Source organism: Myxine glutinosa, chromosome 2 (assembly GCF_964187855.1).
Source record: "Myxine glutinosa chromosome 2, kmMyxGlut1.1, whole genome shotgun sequence".
NCBI lineage: Eukaryota > Metazoa > Chordata > Myxini > Myxiniformes > Myxinidae > Myxine > Myxine glutinosa.
In genome coordinates this window covers 223397377-223416006 of record NC_136262.1, presented here as the reverse complement: position 1 = coordinate 223416006, position 18630 = coordinate 223397377, and the positions used below count along the sequence as shown (strand labels likewise).

General features: G+C 40.8%; 1 protein-coding gene across 1 annotated transcript in view; it reads left to right on the top strand.

Moving 5' to 3' along the window:
- The window catches only part of LOC137420800 (insulin receptor), a 352072-nt gene that overhangs the window by 307548 nt on the left and 25894 nt on the right, over nucleotides 1–18630 (top strand). The window lies entirely within an intron of this gene.

Sequence of the window (18630 nt, the reverse complement as noted above, 5' to 3'; positions counted from 1 at the left end):
TTATTTAACACGTTAAATTAGTTAATCGTCCCTGTTTTTTGCGTCCTTTATGCTGTTCCTAAAAACAGTAAGTTTCCTGTTTGGAATGATTTTTAATCTTGTTTAACTGCCAGACAGGCAGACACAGCAAATCAATTACCTTACTCTTCTGTGCACATGTGTGCTCAGAATGAGATTCCATACAATTCGTCACATTCAGAGACAAAGTACTGCTAAACTGCAGGTTTGTGTTCCGATTGGTGTTCTGATTTGTGTTCTACAGTGTTAGAAATATATAATTCCATTTAATTGATAATCAGTAATTCCTCCATCAAAGACTGACATACACATTGATGATAAATATATATATATATATATTTATATATATATATATATATATATATATATATATATATATATATAATATATATACCAGCAGAAGTACTCGGCATAGCTGGGCGGGGGAGGGGAGTGGGAAGGGGAGGGACACGGGGAGGAGGGAAGGAGAGGGGGGAGGGGGGAGGGGAAAGGGGAGAAGGGAAAGGGAGGGGGGAGGGGAGGCGGTTGGGGGATGGGGAGAGGGTAGGGTGGAGGGGGAGGGGGTGGGGTGGAGGGGGAAGGGGAGGGGGGAAGGCTAGGGGGGAGGGGTGAGGGGAGAGGGGAAGGGGAGGTTGGAGGGGGGAGGGGGAGGTAAGGGGAGGGAGAGGAAGGAGGGGGAAGGGGAGGGGAGGAAGGGGAGGGCCAGTCAACAATGACGTTGCAGCTCTCATGGGAGGAGAGCAGCACAAAAATCGCGACATCGTCCTGCATCTTCGCAACAACAGCACGAAGCGGATTTTGGAGACTCACCGATCCTGTGACGCCCTCCAGTACTGGCGTTGCCGGGTGGGGGAAGGGAGACCCGTACATTCGCCCTCTCGACTCAAGCTCACTCGGACAAAAGCCTCGCACAAATTACACCGTGAAGGCCCAATGGCCATGTCTATGCCACAAATCAAGTACGTGAGCGAGTCTGGCGCACTGAATTGAAAATATATAGAACGCTCATACTCCGTGAAAAGTGTAGCCGCCGTGTCGCCATCTTGGTTAGCACGACTCGCCCGAATCGCTTCGCGGATCTCGTTTGTTTTGACCGTGTCCCAGATTTTAAAAGCCAGACAACTGTTAAAATGCCATTTTGTGCGGCAATAAACTGCTCCAATCGGTTACGGAAGGGTTGTGGAAAGACGTTTTCTCAGCTGTTTCAAAGACGTTTAATTCATATCGCACAAAATCGACAAAAATCGACACAAAACACGATCGCACAAAAGGTGAAAAAACGCAATCGCTTTTCACTCTGAATTACGTGCAAAAGCGTGACGGAAATCACCATCATCCAGCATCGAGTGCCAACCAAGATGGCGCCCGGTAGCTGCATCTCCACCTATGTGGTGTGAATGGCAATGGTCATTCTCTATATTTTCAGTTCAATGGTCTGGTGGCGAGGATGGAACATCACGTGATCGCTCCGAGCGAATCAGCGAGCTGCTCTGGCACCGGCTGAGATTCCGTGTATAATGTTCCTCGCTGAAATGCGCTGAGGTAAATATGAATAAAAAATATGGATCTCGTCAAATATTTTTAGGTAGGCCATGTCCTTTCCAGGCTCAATGGCAATGTCTATTAGTCAGGTTCACAATGTCAATAAATTATATTTCGTTCAAAATCATGGTAGATTAGCAAACCTATACATTTTTGGAAAGGTTATAGCATAAGGAAACTAAAAATCAATGTTTACATTTGGAGAGATACCTGTATGGCGGCCATTTTGGATTTTCAAAATGGCCACTGTAAAATACATATTTTGTTCTATTTCTGCCTCTAATTACCATAAAAACTTTTAAAAATATACTAAACCTATATTTTCAGGGACAAGGAATCCAATGAAAGTATCAAATTAGTGCTATGGGGAATGGTAAGACACGAATCAAAGGTTTTGAATTGCAAAATACTGTCTTTATATTCGCGATAAGTTGCATAATCAAATACATGTTATCATTTTGTACAGGCAGTTAATAACATCAAAATGTGTCACAATAATTCATATCACCAAACATACACAGGCAGTCAGCAAAATCATATATACACATGCAGTCAGTATAACTTCACATCTACACAGGCAGTCAATGACAAAATATACACAGGCAGTCAATGGCATCAAACATACACGATTACAGAATATGCCATTTAGAGTTCATCATCACTGTCCCGTGTGTCGTATCCGACAATATAGTCCGCATCGTTTTCACAGTCCGTTCCACACAAGCAAAGGTCGGTCAAATTGATCGGCAAATCGAATTGGTCGAATGGTCGATCGAATCGAATTCGATGAATCGAATCGAATCGATCGAATTGGTCGAATGGTCGATCGAAGCGATTGGTCGAATGGTCGAATTGGTCGAATGGAATTGGTCGATTGGTCGAATTGGTCGAATCGAATTGGTCGGAATTGGCAAATGTAAACATTGATTTTCAGATTTTCCATGTAATAACGTTTCCAAAAATGTATAGGTTTGCTAATCTACCATGATTTTGAACGAAAAAACATAGTGAACCTGACTATATGCCAAATATCAAGCACGTGAGCCTCTCCGTTTAGGAGTCTATTGGTAACATACACACACACACGCACTGTGTATATATATTATATATATATATATATATATATATACACAGTCTGTCTATGATGTCTGTACATAGACAGACAAATTGAACCAATTGCTTAACCCTGCTTTTGCGCATGGGGTAATAACAAAACTTGTGCCATGGATTCTAGCGAAGACGAGAATGAGTTACAGAGAGGAAAAAAAGAGTATAAACAAGGCACCAGAGAGGCCATTGGTGGATTCGATTTTAAAGTCAAAACAATTATGTTGAATAATGTGATTTTTGGGACTGATTCTGAACTTTTCAATGGCCCATGGATATTTTGGTCTTCATTTGTTTTTTTGGAGCTTGTTCTGAAAAAGCATTGATTTTTGAGTGTTAAGCTTAGGCTTCCTGGCATCACTGCTGGCAGGTTGTTCCGTGTTCATGCCGACTATCTCAAATTCTGTTTTGACAAGTGGATACTGGATCCTGGCAACAATGTGCAGTGTGGATACTGGCAGTAATGTGTAATGTGTCAAGGTTTCCAGTTGGAGTGTGCTATGTTAGGGCCAGGATACGTGCCAGGATATGTTATGGCCAGGATTTCTATGGATGAAAAGGGCAAGCAAAGACAAGTCTAATGATAGGTATGTGCTGAGGTTAATTGTTGGATTACTGTTGGCACAATTCTACATTTGAGGCCTCATGAAATGTAGTTACTGTCTCAATACTTAATATTATTTGTCCCTACTTTTTAAAAGTTATTTTTCTTTATACTGAAAAACTAGAAGTTAGTTTAAGCAAGCTAGAGAAGATAACCAAAAATGGGCTGTCATCCTAAATGCTAAATGGGTCTGTCATGCATGATACAGTCGTTATTTGTATACAATTGCTTTACCCTCATTTATTTACACATGATATTAACCTTCATTCATGAAAAATAATAACTATACATGCCTGCAACCATACATTTCGCAACATACACTTGTGTTCTGAACATATTTGTGGATTTGAACCTGGGATCTCAGCTTGGTACTCAGATGGGAATGGCAAGCAGGCCATTTTCAAAATCTTAATTCAATCTCATGTTTGCTGGATATTCATTACTTTTCCTGATATTTACCAATGCCAGTGAATTACTTGGCAAAACAAACTTGGAGGAAAATGTAATACAAGCTTTTTTTTGTGTTTACCTAAGAATGTGAGTGCACATACCATACCATAGTAAGACCCAAGTCAGACTTGTCAAGTTAATATGGATGTGCATGTGAGGATTCAATACCTTTGTTGAAGTTTTTTATTGCCATTCTCAAATTGGAACAAAAGTTTTTATTTTGTCTACATTTCCTTTTTTGAGACACTTGCATGAGTATATATTCACTATACATGAGTATTTATGATACATGAGTTCTTCCCCTTCTATTCCTACCCTGGAGTGCAAAAAGTAATACAGGACTCTCAATTTCTAATTGGGATTGGGATTGGGATCAAATTAATTAATTAATTAATTAATCTAATCAATTAATTAATTGGGATCTAATTTCTAATTGGAATGATGAAGGAAAGAAGTTGTGAAATGTTAAGAATGGCATTACCTTACAATAATGTGTATTCAAATCTTTCTTTGTGATTTCATCTGTGTTAAAGAATATAGCAAGGAAAATTGTTCTGAGGAATTGGCTCTGTACTTCAAGCATTTCAGTCCATTTCTGAATATTGTGTACTGGTACCTTGATAATTTGTGCCCTGCTGGTCTGTGGAATTACTCACCTCGAGCCATCAACGTCTCTCTCTCTTCTTTCAGGTTATAATGCTGAAAGAGTAGTTCTGTGGCTGACATAAGATTCCTTATGCCAAGATTGAGCTCTCACTCTTTTTCAAAATATGCTCATTCATCATAATTTCCCAAGCCAACATCAACAAGCCGATGAAGTTGAATTTGTTAGACACCACCTTGTTTTAGACAGCTCAAATGATATGCAGAAAACACCTTTTAATAAAATGGAACCTGTTTTATGAAGTGAATTTTGCTTTGCAAAGGAATAACCATTTAAACACAAGCGTTATGCCTCGGCCCCCCGCCGTTGAAGTGATGCGAGTTGACAAAGTGTAAGACGCAAGGCGGCCATCTTGGACTTTGATGTGGCGACCCAATTTTCAATAGCGTTCTCCCTTATGCGTAGATACACCCACACACGAGATTAGAAGTTAGTAGTTCGTTTATTTTTCAAGATATTTCGCTCACAAGGTTCAGACATACATGGCGTCAGACATACATGGCGGTGGCCATCTTGGATTTTGACGTGGGTTGCACCCACACACCAAATTAGAATTCGGTCCTTCGCTTACGCACGCACGCACGCACACCCACACACACACACACACACACACACGGATGGAGGGGAAAACCATAGTCCCCCTTTCGCTCCGCGGTGCGACGGGGTACAATAAGTCATTATTTTGTTAACCACAATGAGCCTTAGTTCAATGTGAAAAAAACTGAATATGCGTTACTACTTAAGACAACTGTTTGCATGAGGTTCTTTTCTTGTAGAGGAAACTTGAACATTACTCTTTTGTATGTGCGTCTGGGAGATCGGTGGGAGGACCTCTCTCTATCTAGGAGGCCAACAGTTTGAACCCTGGCCGAGTCATACCAAAGACTTCATAATCCTTTGTGCTGCTTCCTTGTTGATGCTCAGCATTTTAAAATGATAGAGCATCGACAAGCAACCATAGGTTGGCCATCATAACACAGGCTTTGATGGGTCCAATAGCCTCTTCCTGCATTTAAGTTCCTTGAAAAGGAATATATATTATAACTATTATTATTACAAGCAACAGCCCACCGATGGTATATAATGTTATTACATAATAATATTTTACAGTGGTGATATTATATAATAGTATATTATTATTACAGTGGCTGATTTAAAGTGGTGGTATTTCCACAAAGTAATTCGTGTTCTGGGACACACTACACTTGAATTTTTTTTTTTGATATACTACCATATTTTGCCTTTCTGAACCACACTGAAAATTAATATTTTTGTGACTTAAAACGCCTGGACCTTTGAAGTCTTCGTCATATATATATATATATATATATATATATATATATATATATATATATATATATATATATATATATATATATATATATATATATATAGTATATATATATATATATATATATATATATATATATATATATATATATATATATATATATATGTATACAGTGAAACCTTGACTTACGAGTGCACCAACTTACGAGTTTTCCGAGATACGAGCCGTCGCTCGGGCGGTTTATTGCTTTGAGATGCGAGCCGAGATCTGAGTTACGAGCTTACGCCACCCGCCACCAGGTGGGTTCCGGTCACGGGGTTATCTTGCCGTGCAAGCATCTCTGCCGTATATCGCTGCTGCTTTGTTTTCGCATTTTGGTTATTTTGGAGCTTACGCCACCCGCCACCAGGTGGGTTCCGGTCACGTGGTTATCTTGCCGTGCAAGCATCTCTGCCATATATCGCTGCTGCTTTGTTTTCGCATGTTGGTTATTTTGGAAAATTTCTTAGTTTTAACCATGGGTCCTAAGAAATTGAGTGCCAAGGGCAGTACTGAGAAGAAGAAGAGGATGATGTACTTGGATATAAAACACGCAATCGTCGAAAAACATGAGCGAGGTGTGCGTGTTGTCGACTTGGCGAGGCAGTACGATCGTAGCAGTACGATCGAAACATTTTGAAAGGGAGGAAGAAACAAACCTCGTTGGACAGGTTTTTATTGAAACGCCCTGCAAGTGAAAGCGAGGAAAGTGTGGCGAAAAAGGCAAAAGTCATCTCCTCCACCTCCGCCAGCATCTTCGTCTGATCTTCAAGGTAAATACACTTAATAAAACCAGTTTATTTCTTTACATTGTGGCGGACACGGAAGCTCACTGGCGTGGTGACATCATTCCGCGCACCGAGTGGGCGGCGGTCACGCCGAGGGGTAGGCGTGGCCTCAGGATATACACCGGGCGCGCAGCCCGGAGCGCGCCAGTGTTACAGTGAGCTCTTGAATAAAGACTCTTACAAATTACCGCGTTGTCCGCTTCCTCCTTGTTTACAAGCAGCGCGCGTAACGCCGCTTATTATGTACAGTATATACGAGGTCGTGCTTGTTTATACATTATTTGTTATTTATAAAGTACATTTTTCTTATTTAAAAACACATAACAAAAAAAATTGGTGTGGTTTTTTGGGGGCTGGAACGGATTAATAGCATTTCAATGCATTTTAATGGGGAAATTTAATTTGAGAAACGAGCAAATTGAGTTACGAGCTCGGTCACAGAACGAATTAAACTCGTAAGTCAAGGTTTCACTGTATATATATATATATATATATATATATATATATATATATACGAGCTTGCGTCGTTACTGAGGAAAAGGGTTATTTTAGCTGAGGATAATGACTGTACCTGAGTTGCTGTGTTGTCATGATTTACACTAATCATAATACAAACAATTATTTTTGCACAAATGTATTTGTTGTGTTTGTGATATTACATTTTTATAGGCAATTTAGTTTGAAGATTTAGGTTGAATGTTTTTTTTTCAAGAAAGAACCCCTCAGCACATACATAGGGGAGGGGTAGGTGCAGACTGGAAGTTTGGGACGATTACACCTCACCACCACCTAATTCAAAACACCTCACCACCAAGTAATTCAAAACACCTCACCACCAAGTAATTCAAAACACCTCACCACCAAGTAATTCAAAACACCTCACAGCCATAAAACACGAAATAAAAACACCTCACCACCACGAAATTGATAACACCTCAGAGCCATAAAACATGTAATAAAAACACCTCACAGCCACGAAATTAAAAACACCTCACCACCACGTAATTCAAAACACCTCACAGCCATAAAACACGTAATAAAAACACCTCACCACCACGAAATTAAAAACACCTCACAGCCAGAAAACACGTAATAAAAACACCTCACAGTCATAAAACACGTAATAAAAACACCTCACCACCACGAAATTAAAAACACCTCACCACCACGTAATTCAAAACAGCTCACAGCCATAAAACACGTAATAAAAACACCTCACCACCACGTAATTCAAAACACCTCACCAGCACGTAATTCAAAACACCTCACAGCCATAAAACACGTAATAAAAACACCTCACCACCACGAAATTAAAAACACCTCACCACCACGTAATTCAAAACAGCTCACAGCCATAAAACACGTAATAAAAACACCTCACCACCACGTAATTCAAAACACCTCACAGCCATAAAACACGTAATAAAAACACCTCACCACCACGAAATTAAAAACACCTCACCACCACGTAATTCAAAAGAGCTCACAGCCATAAAACACGTAATAAAAACATCTCACCACCACGTAATTCAAAACACCTCACAGCCATAAAACACGTAATAAAAACACCTCACCACCACGAAATTAAAAACACCTCACCACCACGAAATTGAAAACACCTCACCACCACGTCATTTTAAAACACCTCACCACCAAGTAATTCAAAACACCTCACCACCAAGTAATTCAAAACACCTCACCACCACGTAATTCAAAACACCTCACCACCACGTAATTCAAAACACCTCATCACCAACTAATTAAAAACACCTCACCACCACAATTAAAAACACCTCACCACCACGTAATTATAAATACCTCACCACCACATAATTCAAAACACCTCACCAGCACGTAATTCAAAACACCTCACCACCACGTAATTCAAAACACCTCACCACCATGTGATTTAAAAACACCTCACCACCACGTCATATAAAAACACCTCACCACCACATAATTCAAAATACCTCACCACCACGTGATTCAAAACCACCACAACGTCATTAAAAACACTTCACAACCACGGAAACAAAAGTTTGAGGGAGTCGTTAAGTGAGAACACAGACACTGCCCTGATGTGTAGATATCTTCTATCTATAATTCCAGTAATCTCTGTGTTTGTTTGTCTGTGACCGCTGTTTCTCGACAACCACGGGTCCGATATACTTTAAACTTGCCAGGTATATTGCTGGGGACCTGAGGATGTGCCTTTTCAAGGTTTCATATTAATCGGACAAGTAGTTACCGAGCTATGTCCAAAAAACGATTCAACCAATCAGAGAGCAGCGAGCTATCACGTGTGCCGAACGTGCCGAACAGACTCTGCCTCGGACGGCACATTTGAGAGCGTATTCATTTATTTCACGTTGGCAAACTATGTTGGCGTTAAACTATGTTTTAAAACTAATTAAAACTAATTTGTGATTCTTTCGCTTTCCTGCGCGTTTGTGCACGCTATGGCGATTTCTTTACCAAACTCCGCAAGCCGTTCGCTTTGGACCAAACCATTTCATGTAAATAGAGGGGGGGGATTGTCACCGTACTCGCAAGCCGTTCGCTTTGGACCAAACCATTTCATGTAAATAGAGGGGGGGGGGGGGATTGTCACCGTACTCGCAAGCCGTTCGCTTTGGACCAAACCATTTCATGTAAATAGAGGGGGGGGATTGTCACCGTACTCGCAAGCCGTTCGCTTTGGCTTTGCGAATGGACCAAACCATTTCATGTAAATAGAGGGGGGGGATATAATTTTACATATATATATAGTACGGGCATGCCCTAGTCTATCTATAATTCCAGTAATCTCTGTGTGTTTGTTTGTCTGTGACCGCTGTTTCTCGACAACCACGGGTCCGATATACTTTAAACTTGCCAGGTATATTGCTGGGGACCTGAGGATGTGCCTTTTCAAGGTTTCATATTAATCGGACAAGTAGTTACCGAGCTATGTCCAAAAAACGATTCAACCAATCAGAGAGCAGCGAGCTATCACGTGTGCCGAACGTGCCGAACAGACTCTGCCTCGGACGGCACATTTGAGAGCGTATTCATTTATTTCACGTTGGCAAACTATGTTGGCGTTAAACTATGTTTTAAAACTAATTAAAACTAATTTGCGATTCTTTCGCTTTCCTGCGCGTTTGTGCACGCTATGGCGATTTCTTTACCAAACTCCGCAAGCCGTTCGCTTTGGACCAAACCATTTCATGTAAATAGAGGGGGGGGGATTGTCACCGTACTCGCAAGCCGTTCGCTTTGGACCAAACCATTTCATGTAAATAGGGGGGGGGGATTGTCACCGTACTCGCAAGCCGTTCGCTTTGGACCAAACCATTTCATGTAAATAGAGGGGGGGGATTGTCACCGTACTCGCAAGCCGTTCGCTTTGGCTTTGCGAATGGACCAAACCATTTCATGTAAATAGAGGGGGGGGGGGATATAATTTTAGATATATATATAGTACGGGCATGCCCTAGTCTATCTATAATTCCAGTAATCTCTGTGTGTTTGTTTGTCTGTGACCGCTGTTTCTCGACAACCACGGGTCCGATATACTTTAAACTTGCCAGGTATATTGCTGGGGACCTGAGGATGTGCCTTTTCAAGGTTTCATATTAATCGGACAAGTAGTTACCGAGCTATGTCCAAAAAACGATTCAACCAATCAGAGAGCAGCGAGCTATCACGTGTGCCGAACGTGCCGAACAGACTCTGCCTCGGACGGCACATTTGAGAGCGTATTCATTTATTTCACGTTGGCAAACTATGTTGCCGCTATGTTGGCGTTAAACTATGTTTTAAAACTAATTAAAACTAATTTGCGATTCTTTCGCTTTCCTGCGCGTTTGTGCACGCTATGGCGATTTCTTTACCAAACTCCGCAAGCCGTTCGCTTTGGACCAAACCATTTCATGTAAATAGAGGGGGGGGATTGTCACCGTACTCGCAAGCCGTTCGCTTTGGACCAAACCATTTCATGTAAATAGAGGGGGGGGGGGGGATTGTCACCGTACTCGCAAGCCGTTCACTTTGGACCAAACCATTTCATGTAAATAGAGGGGGGGGATTGTCACCGTACTCGCAAGCCGTTCGCTTTGGCTTTGCGAATGGACCAAACCATTTCATGTAAATAGAGGGGGGGGATATAATTTTACATATATATATAGTACGGGCATGCCCTAGTATAGATAAATGACTGTACCCGAGTTGCCGTTTTGTCATGGTTTAAACCAATCATAATTCAAACAATTATTTTGCACAAATGTATTTCTAATCTACGTGATATCACATTTTATAAACAATTGAAGTTGAAAAAAAAAAATTTCCCGGAAAAATTCCCCCCCAAAAAAAAAAAAAAATTGGGAAATTTTTTCAAAAGAATACCCTTACGACATACCGACGGGAGAGATATGTGCATACCAGATGTTTGGTGCGATTTCACAAAAGTTTGAGAAAGTAGTTCAGTGACAAGACAAGACAAGACAGACACTGCACAGATATATATATATATATATATATATATATATATAGATATAGATATATATATAGATATATATATATATATATATATATATATATATATATATATATATATATATATATATATATATATATATATAGACTTGGCATTTAATATGGATTATTTTTTTTGTGGGGGTGAACTTACTTTTCAAGATGTCTTAGAACCAAAAGTTCATTGGAATTATGTTGAAATTATTCTAGATTTTGTTAATGTGACCTATTAAAAGAAACAAAAACCACAATTGACATTTCGAAACAAATAAATTGATCCTTGAAAGTGATGTAAACTGATATCGAAATCAATTCATGGACAGTACTGTGTTAAACTTCTGTATGTTTTCCAGAAGTATCTCTTTATTTTGCACATTAGCCAAAAAAAATTTTCAACAAAAACAAAAGCTAAATTACGACTGGGATTACGGACAGTAAAATTACAGTTCAGTACTTCTTGTAACCCCCACGAACATTCAGGAGAGCACGTACACGTCGAGGCATGCTGTTCACGAGATTTGCCAAGGTTTGGACAGGAATCGCTTGCCATGCAGTGACAATAGCCTGCTGCAATTCACGCACAGAGGTCGGCTGCTGGTCCAAGTGGTCGATTTGACGCGTTAATTCTGCCCACAAGTTCTCTATCGGATTCATATCCGGGGACATGGCAGGCCACTCCATGTGCTCTACACCACGGTCAGCAAGAAAGTGTTGGATCATGGGAGCACGATGAGGCCGTGCATTGTCATCTTGGAAGACAAAGTTTCCTCGAAAGGCTGCACGAGCAAATGGAAGCAATGTTTCTTCCAGAATGGCCCTGAATTTGAACTGGTTCAGGTTTCCATACAGAACAACCAGGTCAGTTTTGCCCCCTGCATGAAAAGCAGCCTAAACGGTCACCCCACCACCTCCAGCTTGGACTCTTGGCACTATACAATCTTCGTTGTGGGCTTCATGCACTTGTCTGCACACTCGGACGTGGCCATCTTGACGATAGACCAGAAATCTAGACTCGTCACTGAAGATAACGTGATTCCAGTGTCCTGGCTGCCATTGACGGTGCTCTCTGGCCCACTGCAATCGGCGCTGGTGGTGTTATCTGGTCAGGCGTGGCTTTCTCAGGGGACGCCTTGCACGATAGCCTGCTTGAACCAGTCGTTGGTTGACTAGCCTTCTGGATACAGGCACATTTGTCAGTTGCTGCCACTCAGCCCTAAGCCGATTAGCTGACTTGGTACGGCCATTGCGGACTAACCGGTGCAGCTGGCGATCATCCCTCCTTGTGGTTCTGTGGGGACGTCCTGGCTTCGGTATTGGAGTAGGGACACCCCTCTGAGCATTTTGTTTCAGGATCTTTGATACCTGACCTTGAGTGATGCCATACTGCCGAGCAAAAGCACGCTGTTTCATGCCGTAATTTCGTAAAGCCACCACTCCATGACAAACAGCATTGTCGAGTTGACGGACCATCTCCAGAGGAAGCGGCAATAACTTTTGGAGACGTGCAGCAGTTGTTTTCCGCTTATACAGAACGCAACAACCCTTGTATACCCGACTGTGAAGCCAATCATCAAATGCACCTGTCCGCACATTTTGCCACGCCACCTGTGATATAATCCTGTTGTTGACTTCTTGCTGCGTCAGACAATCAGTGACATGGTTCTTTTAACAAATAAATCACCAAAGTGTAAAAGAAACTCACCAGATTGATATACTGAGTTAAGAATGTAAACCCAAGCCAAGAAAAAAAAAAAATGTCATAAAATGCCAAATCTGTATATATATATATATATATATATATATATATATATATATATATATATATATAGCATTAGCTCTATTATATTAAGATAGTTACTATTATTTTTAACAAAAACATAAGTGGAAAATAGCTGTTTACAGCACGAGCCTGGGAAATGAGTTCCACAGTATGATGTTATTTTTTGCGGTAAACTGCACATCTGCTGCTTATCCCCTTGCCTTGTGTTGTAGCCAGGCATTAATCCTTTCATGTGGCATCTCCTTATGTCCGCAATTCCAATTCTAAATGAAGTCTTGTGGGCATTGTGACTTCCTGTGTTTGATTGAATCCATCATCAAGTCGCACAGCATTGGCGCAAGGAATAATATGCAGTACGTATACTGTTTTTACTCCTCTGTCCTTGGAAGAAAAAAAAATCATAAGATAGAATAGGAATATATTATTCAGGTTAAATGTTCTTTAAGGAATGTTGATAAGAAGTTGATTAAACTTCCATTTCAAAACATTGTGCTCCTAAACACAAATAAATGCACTCTGAAGGTCAGACCTTTTGAAAGCGTGTATAAACATTTCCTGTTTCCTGGAATATACTCAAAGGAAAACTTTTATTTTACATTTAACCAAATTAACATAATGGGTTGTTTTTCACAGGAGGCAATTGCTGAATGTGGGTTTTCAAGTTAGATGCATTTAGAATCTGAAACTCCTTTCCTGTGGCTGAATATATTTGTGTTTACAAAGAAAGGATGTTTGTCTTTCGTTTAACTCCTTTGTATGATGTCAATCAGACCAAAATATTTAGTGAAAAAAACAAGGTAAAAACAACAAGCAAATACCCAGCCTTTTATATACAAAGTCAAGACTCATAGAGAAACTAAACAATGGATGTGGGGGTTTTGACCAACACAGACTAGCAGAAGGGAACAAGCTGATAGGAGACGTACAACAGACTAGCACAAAGGAACAAGCTGATAGGAGACGTACAAACAAACATGATCTGCAAGAAAAGGTGGTGGCGGGGTGGCAGTGGGAATAAAACACAAATCATCAAAATAAATAGGAGGTGGCATGAGATAGTAGTGAGCTGCAACCTTGAAGAAGTAGAGGGAGGAATGTCAGGAGATGATACCACAGTTTGAAAACAGAGGGAGAAGGTAATGAATGTGAGTTGGAAGCCTTAAAACTAAAAGTGAATCCAAGTTTGATGTTAATATTAATCAGATAGATAAAAATGTGACTATAACTCCTTGTCATGTTTGATAAGTGTTTAAGGGTTAAACAACTGAAAAAGTTTGGAAATACAAAGTGTCAGGAATGCGGACCTGATTTTGTGTTCATAAGTCCACAGACAAGGCCTGGTGTTGGCTGACTGATTAAGGTGGCTGGCTTAAGATCTTAGGGTCTTGGGTTCGAGCCCCTGTCGTACCATTAGATAACACCAAATGAAGCAAATGAAGCAAAATGAAACCAAATGAAGCAAAATGAGTGGTTGACTCAGCCTGTCATCCTTCTGAGGTCAGCAAAATGTGTACCACTTTACTGAAAACGGGGCACTGCATCAGTAGCACGGCCACGCTCCCAGCAATGATGCAACCAGCAGCCACAGGCTGCATACTGAATGATAAAAGGTCCACATGTTTGGTCCATAATTGTTTTTATGTTTTGCTATGCATTATGTTTTGCACTCTGTCAAAGCGTCTTTGGGCTTCCTGAAAAGCGCTATATAAAATAAATGCATTATTATTATTATTATTATAATGTATTCAGAAGGACATGTTTTTCACAAAGGCCAAATGTCCATGTTATTTTGGTGTACTTTTTGCATTTCAAAGCTTATTCGTTAAATTAATGTACAAACAATAAATGTACATCCAAAGAGAAAGAAGGGTTTGTGCAAACTATGAAGCAAAATGAGCCTTTTTGTTTTGCACAAAATGAAACTGTGTGAAGAATAAATTGTGCATAAAAATAAAATAAATAATGTCATCGCTTAAGTTTATTTATAACTTGATCATTCCGTCACATTTGCAACTAAGCTGTCTAGCCTGGGTCTGAATCTTGACCCAGGTACAAACTATCATTCCGGTGTTTCACAGACAGGGTGATTTATGATATGTGTGCTGTCTCATGGATTGACATTAAACGAAAATTAATCTTAAATTTAATTAAACGTGAATTAAATTAACTTATTAAATTAACTATATTAATTACATTTTAAAAATTAATTAAATGTATATATTAATTTAATTAAATTGGCTTAAATTCATCAATGTGTGTGCTGTCTCGCGGATAGACGTTACACTGGGCATCCCGTCTGCTGGCATTAGTTAAAGGTCTTGTGTGAAGAGGAAGCAAACTATCTATGGCACCCTGGCTAAATATTCCAAAATCCTGCACACTCAGTCGAGTATCCCACGTTGGAGTGCGACCTGTCAAGGATTGTAACCCGAGCCAAGAAACTACTTTGGCAGAACAGATACTCTTTATAGAGCATGGTAAGAAGCTGATGATGATGATGATGTGACTGCATCTGATATACTGTATATTCAATATATATATATATATATATATATATATATATATATATATATATATATATTGATGATGATGATGTGACTGCATCTAACCCCAACTCTCCTCGTGTCGTTTGGCGCGCACGGGATTATTAGAGGGCAACGATAGGATGGCTTGGCGGTTACACTCGCGGCTCAACCGCGTACGTAATAATCAGCAGCTCGAAAGCGCTTCTTAATGCGTTTTTCTCACGAGGCCTCTTTGCACAATCACGTCGCATAAGTCCTCTTTACCAAGCGCGATTCCTTCAGTCCTGTTATACAGTTCTCTCATAAGGGCAGTCCTCTTGGTAAAGCACAATTCCTTCAAGTCCTGTCACAAAAGTCCTTCTACAACGAGTGCAGTTGCGTCAGTCCTCGACAAGGGCTTTGTGCGCGCCTTTATATATTGCCGCCCAGCGAACCCTCTGGAATTTGCCAGCCACGCTCTTATCACGCCCCTCGCCCGAGCCCTGGTTGGTTGTTGGCTCTTACCGGCCCCGCCTTTGACGTGCTGCTGGACGTGGCCACACGCCGACCTCGCGCTCCTCCCCCTTTCCAGGCCTACCTCGTGGCATTTGGCTGGTTTCGAGCGAAAAGCCTTGCCAGCAGCGTAGCCGAATCAGGGCGCGGGATGGATGCTGCTCAACGAGATCGATTTGGAGGGTGGGCCGCAAAATGAACGGGACCTAAGCTTATTATTTCTTTACACAATGCAGGTATCACGAATGGAAATGGCCTTATCCTCACACATACTATGACATAACTAATGTTCTAAGGTGGCCTACGTGTTGCTCGTGGACTAACTATGGGGGAAAACCTTTAACCTTTATTGATGTTATATTTACACTCTCAGAACCGCAACAATATATATATATATCTTTATATATATATATATGTATATATATCTTTATATATATATATGTATATATATCTTTATATATATATATGTATATATATCTTTATATATATATATGTATATATATCTTTATATATATATATGTATATATATATATATATGTATATATATATATATATATATATATATATATATATATATATATGTATATATATGTATATATATATATATATATATATATATATATATATATATATATATATATATATATATATATATATATATATATATGTATATATATATGTATATGTATATATATATATATATATATGTATATATATATGTATATGTATATATATATGTATATATATATATATATATATATATATATATGTATATATATATATATATATATATATATATATATATATATATATATATATAGTTGCAGGTAATATTGTTTTAAGATTTTTGTGTGATATGGAGATGACTTCAGTAAAGGTAAAAATAAATGTTTGTGGAGGAAAAAGAAAAAACGCGAAAAAGAAACCGGATTAGGAGAGAGGAGGATTGGCAGAGAAGATACAGCCATCAGATAGATACAGGAGGAGATCGGGACAGCGCTCGTCACGCTGTTATGTCGTTGATTATTATCTCCGCCGATCGCACTGCACCCCCTGGTTTTGGTTTGCACTGGCGGGAACGATGATCTGTGTGGCAGACAGGCTGTTGGTTCCTTGCGGGTTATGTGGTTTTTACCGGGTGAGACATAATCCGTGGCTGGTGCTCACCATTAAAGCTAGGAGGTGCCTTGATCAACTTAATAGACGAGTTTGGTCCTCATTGGTTAGATTTTTCGCAGTGTGCCGCCCTGGGCGGTAAATAAAACTGCATGCAAATCGGACCTGGCAGGAGTAATTCCCTGCCGGTGGATTAAGGGGTCTCACTCCTATTAAGAGGAGTGGTCCCAACTGTATGACCATGCATTGTGGCCCTTTGGGGGGCATGATGCATGCGTTTGAATGACCATGCGTTTCCCCCTCGGGGTTGAGGCGCATGTGTATTGTTATGGGGACAGCCTTGTTGACGATGTGCCTTGACCATGGGGTCAAGGTGCACGTCCAAGGCTGTTCAAATGTTTGACTTTTTACCTTTTTTCTTGTAAAAAAGGCAGGGCTTCCCTGTGGCCCCCAATACAGAACTGCATGCAAATCGGACCTGGCAGGAGTAATGCCCTGCCGGTGGATTAAGGGGTCTCACTCCTATTAAGAGGAGTGGTCCCAACTGTATGACCATGCATTGTGGCCCTTCGGGGGGCATGATGCATGCGTTTGAATGACCATGCGCTTCCCCCTCGGGGTTGAGGCGCATGTGTATTGTTATGGGGACAGCCTTGTTGACGATGTGCCTTGACCATGGGGTCAAGGTGCACGTCCAAGGCTGTTCAAATGTTTGACTTTTTACCTTTTTTCTTGTAAAAAAGGCAGGCCCTGTCCGGGGCCCTAAAACGGGTAAATAAAACTGCATGCAAATCGGACCTGGCAGGAGTAATGCCCTGCCGGTGGATTAAGGGGTCTCACTCCTATTAAGAGGAGTGGTCCCAACTGTATGACCATGCATTGTGGCCCTTCGGGGGGCATGATGCATGCGTTTGAATGACCATGCACTTCCCCCTCGGGGTTGAGGCGCATGTGTATTGTTATGGGGACAGCCTTGTTGATGTTGTGCCTTGACCGTGGGGTCAAGGTGCACGTCCAAGGCTGTTCAAATGTTTGACTTTTTACCTTTTTTCATAGTAAAAAAGGCAGGGCTTCCCTGTGGCCCCCAATACAGGGCTCGCAGGCTTGCATGCAAATCGGACCTGGCAGGAGTAATGCCCTGCCGGTGGATTAAGGGGTCTTACTCCTATTGAGAGGAGTGGTCCCAATTGAATGACCATGCATTGTGGCCCCTCGGGGGCATGATGCATGCGTTTGAATGACCATGCGCTTCCCCCTTGGGGTTGAGGCGCATGTGTATTGTTATTGGGACAGCCTTGTTGACGTTGTGCCTTGACCATGGGGTCAAGGTGCACGTCCGAGGCTGTTCAAATGTTTGACTTTTTACCTTTTTTCACAAGCAAAAAAGGCAGGCCTTAGCTGTGGCCCCAAAACAACGGCATGGTGTTGAAATCATGGGGACTCACTCCTATGGAGGAGGGGTCCAATTGTAGGACCATGCATTCTGGCCCTTCGGGGTCAGGATGCATGTGTTTTGATTGACCATGTGCTTCAGCCTTTGGGTTGAGGTGCATGTGTGTGCTTATGGGACAGCCTTGACAGACGGTGTGCCTTGGCCATGGGGTCAAGGTGCATGTCCAAGGTTGTTTAAATGTTTGATTTTTTACCTTTTTTATTATAAAAAGGCACCTCATAAGAGGTAAATAAGCACGAAATCTGG